The sequence below is a fragment of the Oncorhynchus masou genome, chromosome 11, assembly GCF_036934945.1.
Source record: "Oncorhynchus masou masou isolate Uvic2021 chromosome 11, UVic_Omas_1.1, whole genome shotgun sequence".
In the NCBI taxonomy this organism is placed as follows: Eukaryota; Metazoa; Chordata; class Actinopteri; order Salmoniformes; family Salmonidae; genus Oncorhynchus; species Oncorhynchus masou.
This window is the reverse complement of record NC_088222.1, coordinates 9,367,482-9,386,045: the sequence shown is the minus strand read 5'-3', so window position 1 is coordinate 9,386,045 and position 18,564 is coordinate 9,367,482. Positions and strand designations below refer to the sequence as shown.

The 18,564-nt window shown below is 44.7% G+C and overlaps 1 protein-coding gene across 3 annotated transcripts in view; it reads left to right on the top strand.

Moving 5' to 3' along the window:
* Positions 1–18,564, top strand: part of arhgap24 (Rho GTPase activating protein 24) — a 256,798-nt gene that overhangs the window by 146,537 nt on the left and 91,697 nt on the right. The window contains exon 1 of one of the 3 annotated variants that reach the window (XM_064977338.1): positions 14,259–14,351. The exons of the other annotated variants lie outside the window; for them this stretch is intronic. The gene's annotated coding sequence lies outside the window, so the exon portion shown is untranslated. Of the gene's footprint in view, positions 1–14,258; positions 14,352–18,564 lie in introns of those variants that run through there. 3 annotated transcript variants of the gene reach the window in all.

Here is an 18,564-nt window from a genome sequence, read left to right as displayed (position 1 = left end):
GACTGTGCATCACCTATTGCTCTCATTTTTCACACACACACAATGCCTCTTTGTGAGATGGCTCTGTAATGGTGTATTTGAATCTAAGAGCGGTGGTCTTTTGAGATCTATTTTTGAAAAATGTCTGGAGTCGAGCGGGGGACAACGGCTGGTAATGACTCTAAAGACAGAGAAGCATAGTTGAGATGTGATTGAGTTTGAATGACTATGTTGAACAGGTGTCTTTATAGTACACACTCTGAGAAGTCCTCCGGTGTAACGTGGTTCTTCTAACTCCTCCTCTGACGAAGAGGTGGAACAAGGATTGGACCAAAATGCAGCGTGGTTCGTTAGATACATCTTTTAATGATGAAGTAAACACGAACAATACAAAACAACAAACGTCGAAAACCGAAACAGCCCTGACTGGTGCAACAAACACAGAGACAGGAACAATCACCCACAAACACACAGTGAAACCCAGGCTACCTAAGTATGATTCTCAATCAGAGACAACTAATGACACCTGCCTCTGATTGAGAACCATACTAGGCCGAAACATAAAAATACCCCCAAACATAGAAAAACAAACATAGACTACCCACCCAACTCACGCCCTGACCATACTAAATAAATACAAAACAAAGGAAATAAAGGTCAGAACGTGACAGTACCCCCCCCTCCTGAGTTGCCTCTCCTGAGTTGCCTCTGCTATGTTGCCTCTGCTATGTTGCCTCTCCTGAGTTGCCTCAGAGGCAGCATAGCAGAGGCAACACAGGAGAGGCAACTCGGGAGAGGCAACATAGCAGAGGCAACATAGCAGAGGCAACACAGGAGAGGCAACTCGGGAGAGGCAACATAGCAGAGGCAACATAGCAGAGGCAACATAGCAGAGGCAACACAGCAGAGGCAACTCAGGAGAGGCAACATAGCAGAGGCAACATAGCAGAGGCAACATAGCAGAGGCAACATAGCAGAGGCAACATAGCAGAGGCAACTCAGGAGAGGCAACATAGCAGAGGCAACTCAGGAGAGGCAACATAGCAGAGGCAACATAGCAGAGGCAACACAGGAGAGGCAACATAGCAGAGGCAACTCAGGAGAGGCAACTCAGGAGAGGCAACACAGGAGAGGCAACATAGCAGAGGCAACATAGCAGAGGCAACATAGCAGAGGCAACTCAGGAGAGGCAACTCAGGAGAGGCAACACAGGAGAGGCAACACAGGAGAGGCAACATAGCAGAGGCAACTCAGGAGAGGCAACTCAGGAGAGGCAACATAGCAGAGGCAGCATAGCAGAGGCAACATAGCAGAGGCAACATAGCAGAGGCAACACAGGAGAGGCAACTCAGGAGAGGCAACATAGCAGAGGCAACATAGCAGAGGCAACATAGCAGAGGCAACATAGCAGAGGCAACACAGGAGAGGCAACTCAGGAGAGGCAACATAGCAGAGGCAACATAGCAGAGGCAACATAGCAGAGGCAACATAGCAGAGGCAACACAGGAGAGGCAACTCAGGAGAGGCAACATAGCAGAGGCAACATAGCAGAGGCAACATAGCAGAGGCAACACAGGAGAGGCAACTCAGGAGAGGCAACATAGCAGAGGCAACATAGCAGAGGCAACTCGGGAGAGGCAACTCAGGAGAGGCAACATAGCAGAGGCAACATAGCAGAGGCAACATAGCAGAGGCAGCATAGGAGTGGCAACACAGGAGAGGCAACATAGCAGAGGCAACTCAGGAGAGGCAACTCAGGAGAGGCAACATAGCAGAGGCAACTCAGGAGAGGCAACTCAGGAGAGGCAACACAGGAGAGGCAACATAGCAGAGGCAACATAGCAGAGGCAACATAGCAGAGGCAACATAGCAGAGGCAACATAGCAGAGGCAACACAGGAGAGGCAACTCAGGAGAGGCAACATAGCAGAGGCAACACAGGAGAGGCAACACAGGAGAGGCAACTCAGGAGAGGCAACATAGCAGAGGCAACATAGCAGAGGCAACATAGCAGAGGCAGCATAGGAGTGGCAACACAGGAGAGGCAACATAGCAGAGGCAACTCAGGAGAGGCAACTCAGGAGAGGCAACATAGCAGAGGCAACACAGGAGAGGCAACATAGCAGAGGCAACATAGCAGAGGCAACATAGCAGAGGCAACATAGCAGAGGCAACACAGGAGAGGCAACACAGGAGAGGCAACTCAGGAGAGGCAACTCAGGAGAGGCAACATAGCAGAGGCAACATAGCAGCGGCAACATAGCAGAGGCAGCATAGGAGTGGCAACACAGGAGAGGCAACATAGCAGAGGCAACTCAGGAGAGGCAACTCAGGAGAGGCAACATAGCAGAGGCAACATAGCAGAGGCAACACAGGAGAGGCAACACAGGAGAGGCAACTCAGGAGAGGCAACACAGGAGAGGCAACATAGCAGAGGCAGCATAGCAGAGGCAACACAGGAGAGGCAACTCGGGAGAGGCAACATAGCAGAGGCAACATAGCAGAGGCAACACAGGAGAGGCAACTCGGGAGAGGCAACATAGCAGAGGCAACATAGCAGAGGCAACATAGCAGAGGCAACACAGCAGAGGCAACTCAGGAGAGGCAACATAGCAGAGGCAACATAGCAGAGGCAACATAGCAGAGGCAACATAGCAGAGGCAACACAGGAGAGGCAACTCAGGAGAGGCAACATAGCAAAGGCAACTCAGGAGAGGCAACATAGCAGAGGCAACATAGCAGAGGCAACACAGGAGAGGCAACATAGCAGAGGCAACTCAGGAGAGGCAACTCAGGAGAGGCAACACAGGAGAGGCAACATAGCAGAGGCAACATAGCAGAGGCAACATAGCAGAGGCAACTCAGGAGAGGCAACTCAGGAGAGGCAACACAGGAGAGGCAACACAGGAGAGGCAACATAGCAGAGGCAACTCAGGAGAGGCAACTCAGGAGAGGCAACATAGCAGAGGCAGCATAGCAGAGGCAACATAGCAGAGGCAACATAGCAGAGGCAACACAGGAGAGGCAACTCAGGAGAGGCAACATAGCAGAGGCAACATAGCAGAGGCAACATAGCAGAGGCAACATAGCAGAGGCAACACAGGAGAGGCAACTCAGGAGAGGCAACATAGCAGAGGCAACATAGCAGAGGCAACATAGCAGAGGCAACATAGCAGAGGCAACACAGGAGAGGCAACTCAGGAGAGGCAACATAGCAGAGGCAACATAGCAGAGGCAACATAGCAGAGGCAACACAGGAGAGGCAACTCAGGAGAGGCAACATAGCAGAGGCAACATAGCAGAGGCAACATAGCAGAGGCAACATAGCAGAGGCAACACAGGAGAGGCAACATAGCAGAGGCAACATAGCAGAGGCAACATAGCAGAGGCAACTCGGGAGAGGCAACTCAGGAGAGGCAACATAGCAGAGGCAACATAGCAGAGGCAACATAGCAGAGGCAGCATAGGAGTGGCAACACAGGAGAGGCAACATAGCAGAGGCAACTCAGGAGAGGCAACTCAGGAGAGGCAACATAGCAGAGGCAACTCAGGAGAGGCAACTCAGGAGAGGCAACACAGGAGAGGCAACATAGCAGAGGCAACATAGCAGAGGCAACATAGCAGAGGCAACATAGCAGAGGCAACATAGCAGAGGCAACACAGGAGAGGCAACTCAGGAGAGGCAACATAGCAGAGGCAACACAGGAGAGGCAACACAGGAGAGGCAACTCAGGAGAGGCAACATAGCAGAGGCAACATAGCAGAGGCAACATAGCAGAGGCAGCATAGGAGTGGCAACACAGGAGAGGCAACATAGCAGAGGCAACTCAGGAGAGGCAACTCAGGAGAGGCAACATAGCAGAGGCAACACAGGAGAGGCAACATAGCAGAGGCAACATAGCAGAGGCAACATAGCAGAGGCAACATAGCAGAGGCAACACAGGAGAGGCAACACAGGAGAGGCAACTCAGGAGAGGCAACTCAGGAGAGGCAACATAGCAGAGGCAACATAGCAGCGGCAACATAGCAGAGGCAGCATAGGAGTGGCAACACAGGAGAGGCAACATAGCAGAGGCAACTCAGGAGAGGCAACTCAGGAGAGGCAACATAGCAGAGGCAACATAGCAGAGGCAACACAGGAGAGGCAACACAGGAGAGGCAACTCAGGAGAGGCAACACAGGAGAGGCAACATAGCAGAGGCAGCATAGCAGAGGCAACACAGGAGAGGCAACTCGGGAGAGGCAACATAGCAGAGGCAACATAGCAGAGGCAACACAGGAGAGGCAACTCGGGAGAGGCAACATAGCAGAGGCAACATAGCAGAGGCAACATAGCAGAGGCAACACAGCAGAGGCAACTCAGGAGAGGCAACATAGCAGAGGCAACATAGCAGAGGCAACATAGCAGAGGCAACATAGCAGAGGCAACACAGGAGAGGCAACATAGCAGAGGCAACTCAGGAGAGGCAACATAGCAGAGGCAACATAGCAGAGGCAACATAGCAGAGGCAACATAGCAGAGGCAACATAGCAGAGGCAACTCAGGAGAGGCAACTCAGGAGAGGCAACACAGGAGAGGCAACTCAGGAGAGGCAACATAGCAGAGGCAACATAGCAGAGGCAACTCAGGAGAGGCAACATAGCAGAGGCAACATAGCAGAGGCAACATAGCAGAGGCAACTCAGGAGAGGCAACACAGGAGAGGCAACACAGAAGATGCTAGAAAGATGCCTGTACCAACGGCCACCATCTATCCCCTCTGCATTTTACAAATGAACTGCAGATCAGAAAATAAGCACAATCTTGGGTGATTAACGACAGAAATACAAGTGGGATTGCAGAATTCATAAGACAGGTCCTGGCTATGATGACAATGCCAAAATATAATGATATGCCGAGTGCAGACATTCTATGCTGATTCCAGTGATCGTCTGTGTACAGTATGCAACACATTGAGTGAGGCTGGATGTGCCCTGCAGTACCCCTGTCTGTTTCATTATCTATAACAAAACATCTATAGTGTCTTGGCCGTTAAGACAGGACCAAGGCTGCATCTCCTTTACAACCGAGTGTTCAGTCCTGTTCCGCAGCTCAATAAACTCACATAGCATTAATGATCCATGCCTATTTAAATAAAGTTTTGATTCCTTTTTAGATCCATTCATTTTACTGTACATATACATAATGGTTCAGCACAATGAGTACATCGCCATATACTGTATGCCTCAGCATTTAAAACAACAGCACTTCATTTCTTATTTCAAAAAGCTATGTATATTAATGAGTATGGTATGGCCATCTCAGCAAACGTTAGCCCACATAAAGTGCAAATGGCAGTCATAAAGACTGGGAAAGCTCATCACCTCTGAGTGTAAACTCATGACTGAATAACATTTATTACAGTATATTGTTTCTTGTAAACTGTTAAATCAGCATTGTTGTGATTATGACCAAATAAATACAATGTCATATCTATGTCTATATAGAGCTAACTGTCATATCTATGTCTATATAGAGCTAACTGTAATATCTATGTCTATATAGAGCTAACTGGCATATCTATGTCTATATAGAGCTAACTGTCATATCTATATCTATATAGAACTAACTGGCATATCTTTGTCTATATAGAGCTAACTGTCATATCTATGTCTATATAGAGCTAACTATCATATATATGTCTACATCAAGCTAACTGTCGTATCTATATCTATATAGAGCTAACTGGCATATCTCTATCTATATAGAGCTAACTGGCATATCTATATCTATATAGAGCTAACTGGCATATGTATATCTATATAGAGCTAACTGGCATATCTATATCTATATAGAGCTAACTATCATATATATGTCTACATAGAGCTAACTGTTATATCTATATAGAGCTAACTGGCATATCTCTATCTATATAGAGCTAACTGGCATATCTATATCTATATAGAGCTAACTGTTATATCTATATAGAGCTAACTATCATATCTCTATCTATATAGAGCTAACTGTCATATATATATCTATATAGAGCTAACTATCATATCTATATAGAGCTAACTGGCATATCTCTATCTATATAGAGCTAACTGGCATATCTCTATCTATATAGAGCTAACTGGCATATCTCTATCTATATAGAGCTAACTATCATATCTCTATTTATATAGAGCTAACTGTCATATATATGTCTATATAGAGCTAACTATCATATCTATATAGAGCTAACTGGCATATCTCTATCTATATAGAGCTAACTGGCATATCTCTATCTATATAGAGCTAACTGGCATATCTATATCTATATAGAGCTAACTGGCATATCTATCTCTATATAGAGCTAACAGTAATAGGAACTAATAAACCCATTCAAATAAAGAACACCAATAACGTTGAGGATGGTGTACTGACTGACTGGTGTACTGACTGGTGCATTTACTGTTGTATTTACTGACTGGTGTATTGACTGACTGGTGTATATACTGGTGTATTTACTGACTGGTGTATTGACTGGTGAATTTATTGACTGGTGTATTTACTGACTGGTGTATTGACTGGTGAATTTATTGACTGGTGTATTGACTGACTGGTGTATTGACTGACTGGTGTATTGACTGGTGTATTGACTGACTGGTGTATTGACTGACTGGTGTACTGACTGACTGGTGTATTGACTGGTGTATTTACTGACTGGTGTATTTACTGGTGTATTTACTGACTGGTGTATTGACTGACTGGTGTATTGACTGACTGGTGTATTTACTGGTGTATTTACTGACTGGTGTACTGACTGGTGTATTTACTGACTGGTGTATTGACTGACTGGTGTATTGACTGACTGGTGTATTTACTGACTGGTGTTTTTACTGGTGTATTTACTGACTGGTGTATTGACTGACTGGTGTATTGACTGACTGGTGTATTTACTGACTGGTGTACAAACTGACCGGTGCATTGATTGACTGTTGTTCTGACTGGGGTACTGACTGGTGCATTGACTGTCTGGTGTACTGACTGACTGGTATTCTGACTGGTGTATTGACTGACTGGTGTATTGGCTGACTGGTATGCTGACTGGTGTATTTACTGACTGGTGTATTGACTGACTGGTGTATTGAGTGGTGTATTTACTGACTGGTGTATTGACTGACTGCTGTATTGACTGACTGGTGTATTGACTGACTGCTGTATTGACTGACTGGTGTATTGACTGACTGGTATATTGACTTGTGTATTTACTGACTGGTGTATTTACTGACTGGTGTATTTACTGACTGGTGTATATACTGACTCATGTATTGACTGACTGGTATATTGACTGGTGTACTGACTGACTGGTGTATTGACTGACTGGTATATTGACTGGTGTATTGACTGACTAGTATATTGACTGGTGTATTTACTGACTGGTGTATTGACTGACTGGTGTATTGACTGACTGGTGTATTTACTGGTGTATTTACTGACTGGTGTATTGACTGACTGGTATATTGACTGGTGTATTGACTGACTGGTATATTGAATGGTGTATTTACTGGTGTATTGACTGACTGGTGGATTGACTGACTGGTGGATTGACTGACTGGTGGATTTACTGACTGATTGACTGTATTTACTGACTGGTGTATTGAGTGGTGTATTTACTGACTAGTGTATTTACTGACTGGTGTATTTACTGACTGGTGTACTGACTGGTGTATTGACTGACTGGTGTATTGACTGACTGGTGTACTGACTGACTGGTGTACTGACTGACTGGTGTATTGACTGACTGGTGTATTGCCTGACTGGTGTACTGACTGACTTGTGTATTGACTGGTCTACTGACTGACTGGTATATTGACTGGTGTATTGACTGGTGTACTGACTGACTGGTGTATTGACTGACTGGTATATTGACTGGTGTATTGACTGACTTGTATATTGACTAGTGTATTGACTGACTGGTGTATTGACTGACTGGTATATTGACTGGTGTATTGACTGACTGGTATATTGACTGGTGTATTTACTGGTGTATTTACTGACTGGTGTATTTACTGACTGGTGTATTTACTGACTGGTGTACTGACTGACTGGTGTATTGACTGACTGGTGTATTGACTGGTGTATTGACTGACTGGTGTACTGACTGACTGGTCTACTGACTGACTGGTGTACTGACTGACTGGTGTACTGACTGACTGGTGTACTGACTGACTGGTGTATTGACTGGCTTGTATATTGACTAGTGTATTGACTGACTTGTATATTGACTAGTGTATTGACTGACTGGTGTATTGACTGACTGGTGTATTGACTGGTGTATTGACTGACTGGTATATTGACTGACTGGTGTACTGACTGACTGGTGTACTGACTGACTGGTCTACTGACTGACTGGTGTATTGACTGACTGGTATATTGATGGTGTATTGACTGACTGGTATATTGACTGGTGTATTTACTGGTGTATTTACTGACTGGTGTATTTACTGACTGGTGTATTTACTGACTGGTGTACTGACTGGTGTATTTACTGACTGGTGTATTTACTGACTGGTGTACTGACTGGTGTATTTACTGACTGGTGTACTGACTGACTGGTGTACTGACTGGTGTTCTGGCTTGTTCTTTTTTGGGGCAAAAGTTGTTAAAGTCATTTTGTAAAAACAACAGTGAGGAAATTGAACATGAATCCGTGCAGCATCAGGTCTCACTTTCACATCCATGAAATATTGTCTTTAATTAATACTTACATAACCTTTATATCACCTCTCTGTTCTCTGTTCTCCAACTCCCTTTGTTGTGGGGCAGAAGTTTGGCTCAAGTTAGCCTATTGCGCCATTGAACTAGTAGAGAGTGAACCGACACACAAAGAGGAGAATGAAGTTTGGGAGGAATAGCCTTGTGTGACTGGAGGAAAATCAATGCCTATTTTCACTCCAAAGGTTTTCCTGCCCTCAATTAATTAGTTCAATCACTTTGAACTGAGGCCGGAGTGGATTCTGTTGGGGGTTTTCTTTCAGTTTTCTTTGTTGTTGTGCAGTTGCTTTGAACAAGGCGTGAGGTTTGCTTGGAGGAGTTGTCGTTTGATTAAACTTTTTGACGTTAAATCTCTCCTCCAGAGCTGAGTTTGAGGCGTCTTATGAAAATAAAAAGAACATTTCTCCTGGCCGTGCTCCCTGATATTAAAAAAATTGATTTTTATTTCATCTTCACTCTCTCTTTCTTCTCTTTCTTGGGACACCTGTCTAAACCCTTTATGGGATTTATTAAATTAAAGGGAACACTAGAGCAGTATACTATAGCAGACATAGGACAGCTCAATATAATATAATACTGTAGTAGACATAGGACAGCTCAATATAATATAATACTGTAGTAGACATAGGACAGCTCTATATAATATAATACTATAGAAGACATAGGACAGCTCTATATAATATAATACTGTAGTAGACATAGGACAGCTCAATATAATATAATACTGTAGTAGACATAGGACAGCTCAATATAATATAATACTGTAGTAGACATAGGACAGCTCAATATAATATTTGTGTGTATGTGTGTGTGTGTGTGTGTGCGCGTGCGCGTGCTCGTGCGCGTGTGCATGTGTGTGTGTGTGTGTGTGTGTGTGTAGTGGAAAAAGTACCCAACTGTCATACTTGAGTAAAAGTAGAGATACCTGAAAAGAAAATGACTGGAGTGAAAGTCACCCAGTAAGATTCTACCTGGGTAAAATTCGAAACGTATTTGGTTTTAAATATACTTAACATACACCAGTCTCAACATCAAAAGTGAAGAGGCGATGCTGGCCTTTTCGGCAGAGTTCTAAAGAACAATCCATATCTCAGACTGGCCAATAAAAATAAAAGATTAAGAATGGGCAAAAGATTACAGACACTGGACAGAAGAACTCTGCCTAGAAGGTCAGAATCCTGGAGTCGCCTCTTCATTGTTGACTTTGAGACTGGTGTTTTCTGGGTACTATTTAATGAAGCTGCCAGTTGAAGACTTGTGAGGCGTCTGTTTCTCAAACTAGACATTCTGATGTACTTGGCCTCTTGCTCAGTTGTGCACCGGGGCCTCCCACTCCTCTTTCTATTCTGGTTAGAGCCAGTTTGCGCTGTTCTGTGAAGGGAGTAGTATACAGCGTTGTACGAGATCTTCCGTTTCTTGGCAATTTCTCGCATGGAATATCCTTCATTTCTCAGAACAAGAATAGACTGACGAGTTTCAAAAGAAAGTTATTTGTTTTTGGCCATTTTAAGCTTGTTATCGAACCCACAAATGCTGATGAACTAGTCTAAAGAAGGCTAGTTTTATTGCTTTTTGAATTAGAACAACAGTTTTCAGCTGTGCCAACATAATTGCAAAAAGGTTTTCTAATAATCAATTAGCCTTTTAAAATGATAAACTTGGATTAGCGTGCCATTGGAACACAGGAGTGATGGTTGCTGATAATGGACCTCTGTATGCCTATGTAGATATTCCATTTAAAAAATCTGCCGTTTCCAGGTACAATAGTCATTCACAACCTAAACAATGCCTACATTGTATTTCTGATAAATTTATTGCTATTTTAATGGACAAAAAAATATGCATTTCTTTCAAAAACAAGGACAGTTCTAAGTGACCCGAAACTTTTGAAAGGTAGTTTAGCATGACTGATATCCTGAGAAATTGAAAAGACAATAACAGCAAAAACACCAAGGACTGTTTCCTGAATGACTATTTCCGGAATAACTGTTTCCTGAATGACTGTCTTAATAACTGTATCCTGCATGACTGTTTGAATGACTGTTTCCTGAATGACTGTCTTAATGACTGTTTCCTGAATGACTGTCTTAATGACTGTTTCCTGAATGACTGTCTCAATGATTGTATCCTGCATGACTGTTTGAATGACTGTTTCCTGAATGACTGTCTTAATGACTGTTTCCTGAATGACTGTCTCAATGATTGTATCCTGCATGACTGTTTGAATGACTGTTTCCTGAATGACTGTCTTAATGACTGTTTCCTGAATGACTGTCTTAATGACTGTTTCCTGAATGACTGTCTTAATGATTGTATCCTGCATGACTGTCTGGATGACTGTTTCCTGAATGACTGTCTTAATGACTGTTTCCTGAATGACTGTCTTAATGACTGTTTCCTGAATGACTGTCTTAATGACTGTTTCCTGAATGACTGTCTTAATGACTGTTTCCTGAATGACTGTCTTAATGACTGTTTCCTGAATGACTGTTTGAATGACTGTTTCCTGAATGACCGTCTTAATGACTGTTTCCTGAATGACTGTCTCAATGACTGTTTCCTGAATGACCGTCTTAATGACTGTTTCCTGAATGACTGTCTTAATGACTGTTTCCTGAATGACTGTCTTAATGACTGTTTCCTGAATGACTGTTTGAATGACTGTTTCCTGAATGACCGTCTTAATGACTGTTTCCTGAATGACTGTCTCAATGACTGTTTCCTGAATGACCGTCTTAATGACTGTTTCCTGAATGACTGTCTCAATGACTGTTTCCTGAATGACTGTCTTAATGACTGTTTCCTGAATGACCGTCTTAATGACTGTTTCCTGAATGACTGTCTTAATGACTGTTTCCTGAATGACTGTCTTAATGACTGTTTCCTGAATGACTGTCTCAATGATTGTATCCTGCATGGCTGTTTGAATGACTGTTTCCTGAATGACTGTCTTAATGACTGTTTCCTGAATGACTGTCTCAATGATTGTATCCTGCATGACTGTTTGAATGACTGTTTCCTGAATGACTGTCTTAATGACTGTTTCCTGAATGACTGTCTTAATGACTGTTTCCTGAATGACTGTCTTAATGATTGTATCCTGCATGACTGTCTGGATGACTGTTTCCTGAATGACTGTTTGAATGACTGTTTCCTGCATGACTGTCTTAATGATTGTATCCTGCATGACTGTCTGGATGACTGTTTTCTGAATGACTGTTTGAATGACTGTTTCCAAAACAACTGTTTCCTGGATGATTGTTTATTGACTGTTTATTGTTACTGTTTGAATTACTTTTTCCAGAATGACTATTTCCAGAATAACTTTGAATGACTGTTTCTTGAATGACTGTTTGAATGACTGTTTCCTGAATAACTGTCTGAATGATTGTTTCTTGAATGACTGTTTCCTGGATGACTGTTTCCCAGAATGACTGTTTCCTGAATAATTGTTTGAATGACATATCAGAGGATGCGATGTGAAACGCAGAAATTACAAAACCGCCCGAACGCTCACACACAAACACCCTATGGGCCCTTGGTTAAAAGTAGGGCACTGTAGAAGGAATAGGTTCCATTTGGGACGCAGGCTGTATGACAGGCAGAGCAGACCGGAGGGCAGAGTCTGAGAGATCATTCTACTGTTCCCACAGTCAGTTATAATGAACTACTACATTAACTTAGAAATGGTAAAAGCCCTGCCACTGAAACATAATACTGACGCTCTCCAGGACAGAGGATAAATTCCAATAGTATCTAAACAGTGCATACTTAAGAGGACACAATACCTTTGGAATGGAAGTTTCCAGTGAAAACTACCATTGACCTCTCAGTCTCCCACACCAGACCTGGGTTCAAATAATGTTTGAAATCTTTCAAACACCCTGAGGGTGTTCTCTGTGACTGCCTGCCTCTGGTATGGCTCTGGCACTGGTACAGCAGACCACTGTGTGACAGAGGTCCCTGTTAGAGCTTACATAATTGTAGAACTGGCTGGTTTAGAGAGAGACAGAGACCGAGACAGATTATGTGTGAAGCTCTGTACTGTTACTCTTTCCTAGCTGTTTGTCTGGAGGAGTGATTAATGTGTGGCAGTATAGGAAAGGTGGAGCGGAGGAATTGCAGCAGAGGCCAGCTGTCTGGGTCTGGGCAGAGGCCTAGCTAGCTGTCTGGGTCTGGGCGGAGGCCTAGCTAGCTGTCTGGGTCTGGGCTGAGGCCTAGCCAGCTGTCTGGGTCTGGGCTGAGGCCTAGCTAGCTGTCTGGGTCAGGGCTGAGGCCTAGCTAGCTGTCTGGGTCTGGGCTGAGGCCTAGCTAGCTGTCTGGGTCTGGGCTGAGGCCTAGCTAGCTGTCTGGGTCTGGGCGGAGGCCTAGCTAGCTGTCTGGGTCTGGGCTGAGGCCTAGCTAGCTGTCTGGGTCTGGGCTGAGGCCTAGCTAGCTGTCTGAGTCTGGGCTGAGGCCTAGCTAGCTGTCTGGGTCTGGGCAGAGGCCTAGCTAGCTGTCTGGGTCTGGGCAGAGGCCTAGCTAGCTGTCTGGGTCTGAGCTGAGTCTTAGCTAGCTGTCTGGGTCTGGGCTGAGGCCTAGCTAGCTGTCTGGGTCTGGGCAGAGGCCTAGCTAGCTGTCTGGGTCTGGGCTGAGGCCTAGCTAGCTGTCTGGGTCTGGGCTGAGGCCTAGCTAGCTGTCTGGGTCTGGGCTGAGGCCTAGCTAGCTGTCTGGGTCTGGGCGGAGGCCTAGCTAGCTGTCTGGGTCTGGGCTGAGGCCTAGCTAGCTGTCTGGGTCTGGGCTGAGGCCTAGCTAGCTGTCTGGGTCTGGGCTGAGGCCTAGCTAGCTGTCTGGGTCTGGGCTGAGGCCTAGCTAGCTGTCTGGGTCTGGGCTGAGGCCTAGCTAGCTGTCTGGGTCTGGGCGAGTCTAGGAACAGGAAATGCAGACACTTACATAACCAGGGCTGAGGGAGAGGATCGCTATCTGAAATGTCATTGGGTATATCCCAAATGGTACCCTTTTCTCTACATAGTGCCACCATGGCACCCTATTCCCTATATAGTGCCACCATGGCACCTTATTCCCTACATAGTGCCAACATGGCACCTTATTCCCTACATAGTGCCACCATGGCACCTTATTCCCTACATAGTGCCACCATGGCACCCTATTCCCTACATAGTGCCACCATGGCACCTTATTCCCTACATAGTGCCACCATGGCACCCTATTCCCTACACAGTGCACTACATTTGACACAGGCTTGGGATGCACACAAACATTGGAGGTCTGCTGGATGTTGTGGATACTTGACTCGCTCGTTTGGAGATGGTATGTAAACTCATTTCAGGTCAGATAAATATTTGAATCCTCTCCATTCTCCACCTCCTACAACAGATAGTCTCGCTAGTGCAGCTGCAGCAGCATTTCATTGTGTGTTAGCTACGATTTATTCAGCAGGGCACTTTGACTGTCCCTTAATGGGGGGGGGGGGGGCTAATGATGTTTGTCTCTAGACTGAATGTCGAATGATGTTAGACTGACTGCCATTAAAAAGTTCAAGAGGGACGTTATGAAAGATCTGCCATACGCTGAAACGGATTTACCCATGAAGAGAGAAGCCCTACCACCACCTTGCAGTTACGGCCACTGCTGGTAAGCAACTGTAGCTGGTAGGAAACAATAGCTGGTAGGCAACTGTAGCTGGTAGGAAACAATAGCTGGTAGGCAACTGTAGCTGGTAGGAAACAGTAGCTGGTAGGCAACTGTATCTGGTAGGAAACAATAGCTGGTAGGCAACTGTAGCTGGTAGGAAACAATAGCTGGTAGGAAACAATAGCTGGTAGCTGTAATTCTAGAGCTCTACAGCAGAGGGGGAGTAATTTGGCAGAGTGCCCGGTCGGTTGACGGTCTGTGTTCGATCTTCAGATTTACAGGAGAGAGAGGAGAGAGAACTCCCTGGGGCTCTGTGGGTCAGTGGGTTACAACACTCATGCTGGTGATTTACAACGGCTTTCTGTCCTGAGACTTCCACTTCCTATACAGACAAAGCACACAGCCCGTCACTGGCCTCCAGTCTCAGCAGCCCAGTCTAACTACCAGCCCGTCACTGGCCTCCAGCCTCAGCAGCCCTTTCTAACTACCAGCCCCTCACTGGCCTCCAGTCTCAGCAGCCCAGTCTAACTACCAGCCCGTCACTGGCCTCCAGCCTCAGCAGCCCTTTCTAACTACCAGCTCCTCACTGGCCTCCAGTCTCAGCAGCCCAGTCTAACTACCAGCCCCTCACTGGCCTCCAGCCTCAGCAGCCCAGTCTAACTACTGGGCTGTGTAAGGGATCGTAAGGGATGTAAGGGATCGGCAGATCGCTGCCCTTGCTCTTGTTAGCCGTGTTAGGTGTGTTAGGTGTGTTAGCTGTGTTAGCCGTGTTAGGTGTATTAGGTGTATTAACTGTGTTAGCTGTGTTAGCCGTGTTAGGTGTGTTAGCTGTGTTAGCTGTGTTTGGCGTGTTAGCTGTGTTAGCCGTGTTAGGTGTGTTAGCTGTGTTAGCCGTTTTAAGTGTGTTAGCTGTGTTAGCTGTGTTAGGTGTGCTGGCTATGTTAGCTGTGTTAGCTGTGTTAGCCGTGTTAGGTGTATTAGCTGTGTTAGCTGTGTTAGCTGTGTTAGGTGTGTTAGCTGTGTTAGCTGTGTTAGGTGTGTTAGCTGTGTTAGCTGTGTTAGCCGTGTTAGGTGTATTAGCTGTGTTAGCTGTGTTCGGTGTGTTAGCTGTGTTAGGTGTGTTAGCTGTGTTAGCCGTGTTAGGTGTATTAGCTGTGTTAGGTGTGTTAGGTGTGGTAGCTGTGTTAGCTATGTTAGTTGTGTTTGCTGTGTTAGCTGTGTTAGATGTATTAGCTGTGTTAGCCGTGTTAGCTGTGTTGGCTGTGTTAGTCTTGTTAGCTGTGTTAGTTGTGTTAGCCATGTTAGCTGTATTGGTTGTGTTAGGTGTGTTAGCTGTATTAGTTGTGTTAGCTGTCTTAGCCGTGTTAGGTGTGTTAGGTGTGTTAGGTGTATTAGGTGTGTTAGGTGTGTTAGGTGTATTAGGTGCGTTAGGTGTGTCAGCTGTATTAGTTGTGTTAGGTGTATTAGGTGTGTTAGGTGTGTTAAATGTGTTAGCTGTATTAGCTGTGTTAGCCGTGTTAGCCGTGTTAGCTGTGTTAGCTGTGTTCGCTGAGTTAGGTGTGTTAGTCATGTTAGCTGTGTTAGAACGAGGTCTGTCTCGAGGTCTGCCTCCTTCCCATGGTTTTGTGCTCTAACCCAGGTGTGCGTCTTAACATTGGGCTGCGACCTGGCTAAGATAAAGCAAAGTGCGACAAAAACAACAACACAGAGTTACACATGGGATAAACAAACATACAGTCAATAACACTTTAGAAAAGTCTATATATCGTGTGTGCAAATGTTGTAAGATTAGGGAGGTATGGCAATAAATAGGCCATAAAGGCTAAATAATTTCAATTTAACAATTAAACACTAGAGTGATAGATGTGCAGATGATGTGCAAGTAGAGATACTGGGGTGCAAAAGAGCAACATCAACAAAATGGAAATCCTACCTATGGAAATCATGTGGGAGGATGGGGGGCGCTCAGAGCCGTGTTATTGGTAGAATTTTGGGAAAGACACCGGAGTGAAACTGTTGTAATTTGCTCACCTTTAAAACCTCTTGAAACTCCCCATCCCGGATCCGGGATCGTGACTAAAGCCTCAGGCTCATTAGCATAACGCAACGTTAACGATTTCTGAAAATCACAAATAAAATGAAAATAATGCGCCTACTCTCAAGCTTAGCCTTTTCTTAACAACACTGTCATCTCAGATTTTCAAAATATGCTTTTGAACCATAGCAATTGACTAATTTGTGTAAGAGTATGCTAAGCTAGCTTAGCATTTTGAGTAGCATTTAGCACGCAACATTTTCACAAAAACCAGATAACCAAATAAATAAAATCATTTACCTTTGAAGAGCTTCGGATGTTTTCAATGAGGAGACTCTCAGTTACATAGCAAATGCGCAGTTTTTCCTGAAAGCGTCTGTGTGTAGGAGAAATCGCTCCGTTTTGTACATCACATTTGGCTACCGAAACTAACCGAAAATTCAGTCACCTACAACGTCAAACTTTTTCCGAATTAACTCCATAATATCGACCGAAACATGGCAAACATTGTTTGGAATCAATCCTCAAGGTGTTTTTTCACATATCTCTTCATTGATATATCGTTCGTGGAAGCCTGCATTCTTCTCTGAATTCTGTGGAAAATACTTGCAGCTGACTTTTGCGCACCAATTTCGGCGCAGGACACCGGGCGGACACCTGGTAAATGTGGTCTCTTATGGTCAATCTTCCAATGATATGCCTACAAATACGTCACAATGCTGCAGACACCTTGGGGAAACGACAGAAAGGGCAGACTTGCTCCTCTCGCATTCACAGCCATATAAGGAGACAATGGAAAACAGAGCCTCAAAAATCCTGCTCATTTCCTGGATGCCGTCTCATCTTGGTTTTGCCTGTAGCTCACGTTCTAGGGCACGCAAAGAAAATATCTTTGCAGTTCTGGACACACGTCAGAGTGTTTTCTTTCCAAAGCTACCAATTATATGCATAGTCGAGCAAAAATATTGCGCTTAAAACGGGCACGTCTTTTTATCCAAAAATGATATAGCGCCCCTAGAGTTTCAAGAGGTTTTAAGTTGGAAAATTAGCTCCATTATTGAACCTTTATTTAACTAGGCGAGTCAGTTAAAAACAAATTCTTATTTACAGTGACGGCCTACCAAAAGGCAAAAGGCCTCCTGCGGGGACCGGGCTGGGATAAAAAATAAAAATAAATAAAATATAAATATAGGATAAAACACTCATCATGACAAGAGAGACAACACTACATAAAGAGAGACCTAAGACAACAGCATAGCAAGGCAGCAACACATGACAACACAACATAACAACAATATGGTAGCAACACAACATGGTAGTAGCACAATACATGGTACAGATATTATTGGGCACAGACAACAGCACAAAGGGCAAGAAGGTACAGACAACATCACACAAAGCAGCCACGACTGTCAGTAAGAGTGTCTATATTTGAGTCTTTGAATGAAGAGATTGTGATAAAACTGTCCAGTTTGAGTGTTTGTTGCAGCTCGTTCCAGTCGCTAGCAGCTGCAGAAGGTGTCTGGCAGAACAGATGTTGTATGTGGAGGATGAGGGCTGCAGTAGATATCTCAGATAGTAGGGAGTGAGGCCTGAGAGGGTTTTATAAATAAGCATCAACCAGTGGTTCTTGCGATGGATATATAGAGATGACCAGTTTACAGAGGAGTATAGAGTGCAGTGATGTGTCCAATATGGAGCATTGGTGGCAAATCTGATGGCAGAATGGTAAAGAACATCTAGTTTTTTGAGAGCACCCTTACCTGCCAATCTATAAATTATGTCTCCGTAATCTAGCATGGGTAGGGTGGTCATCTGAATCAGGGTTAGTTTGGCAGCTGGGGTGAAAGATGAGCGATTACAATAGAGGAAACCAAATCTAGATGTTCCTTTAGCCTGCAGCTTTGATATGTGCTGAGAGAAGGACAGTGTACCGTCTAACCATACTCCCAATACTGCCAATACTCCCAATACTACCATACTGCCACTCTCCCACTTGTATGAGGTGACTAACTCAAGCTCGTAATCCTCAGAGGTAGTACTCACATGTGGGGAGAGGGGCATTCTTCTTACTAAACCAAAATACATTAGTTTATACATTAGTTTTGGACAAGGTGTGTTAGCTGTGTTAGGTGTGTTAGCTATGTTAGCTGTGTTAGCTGTGTTAGCCGTGTTAGG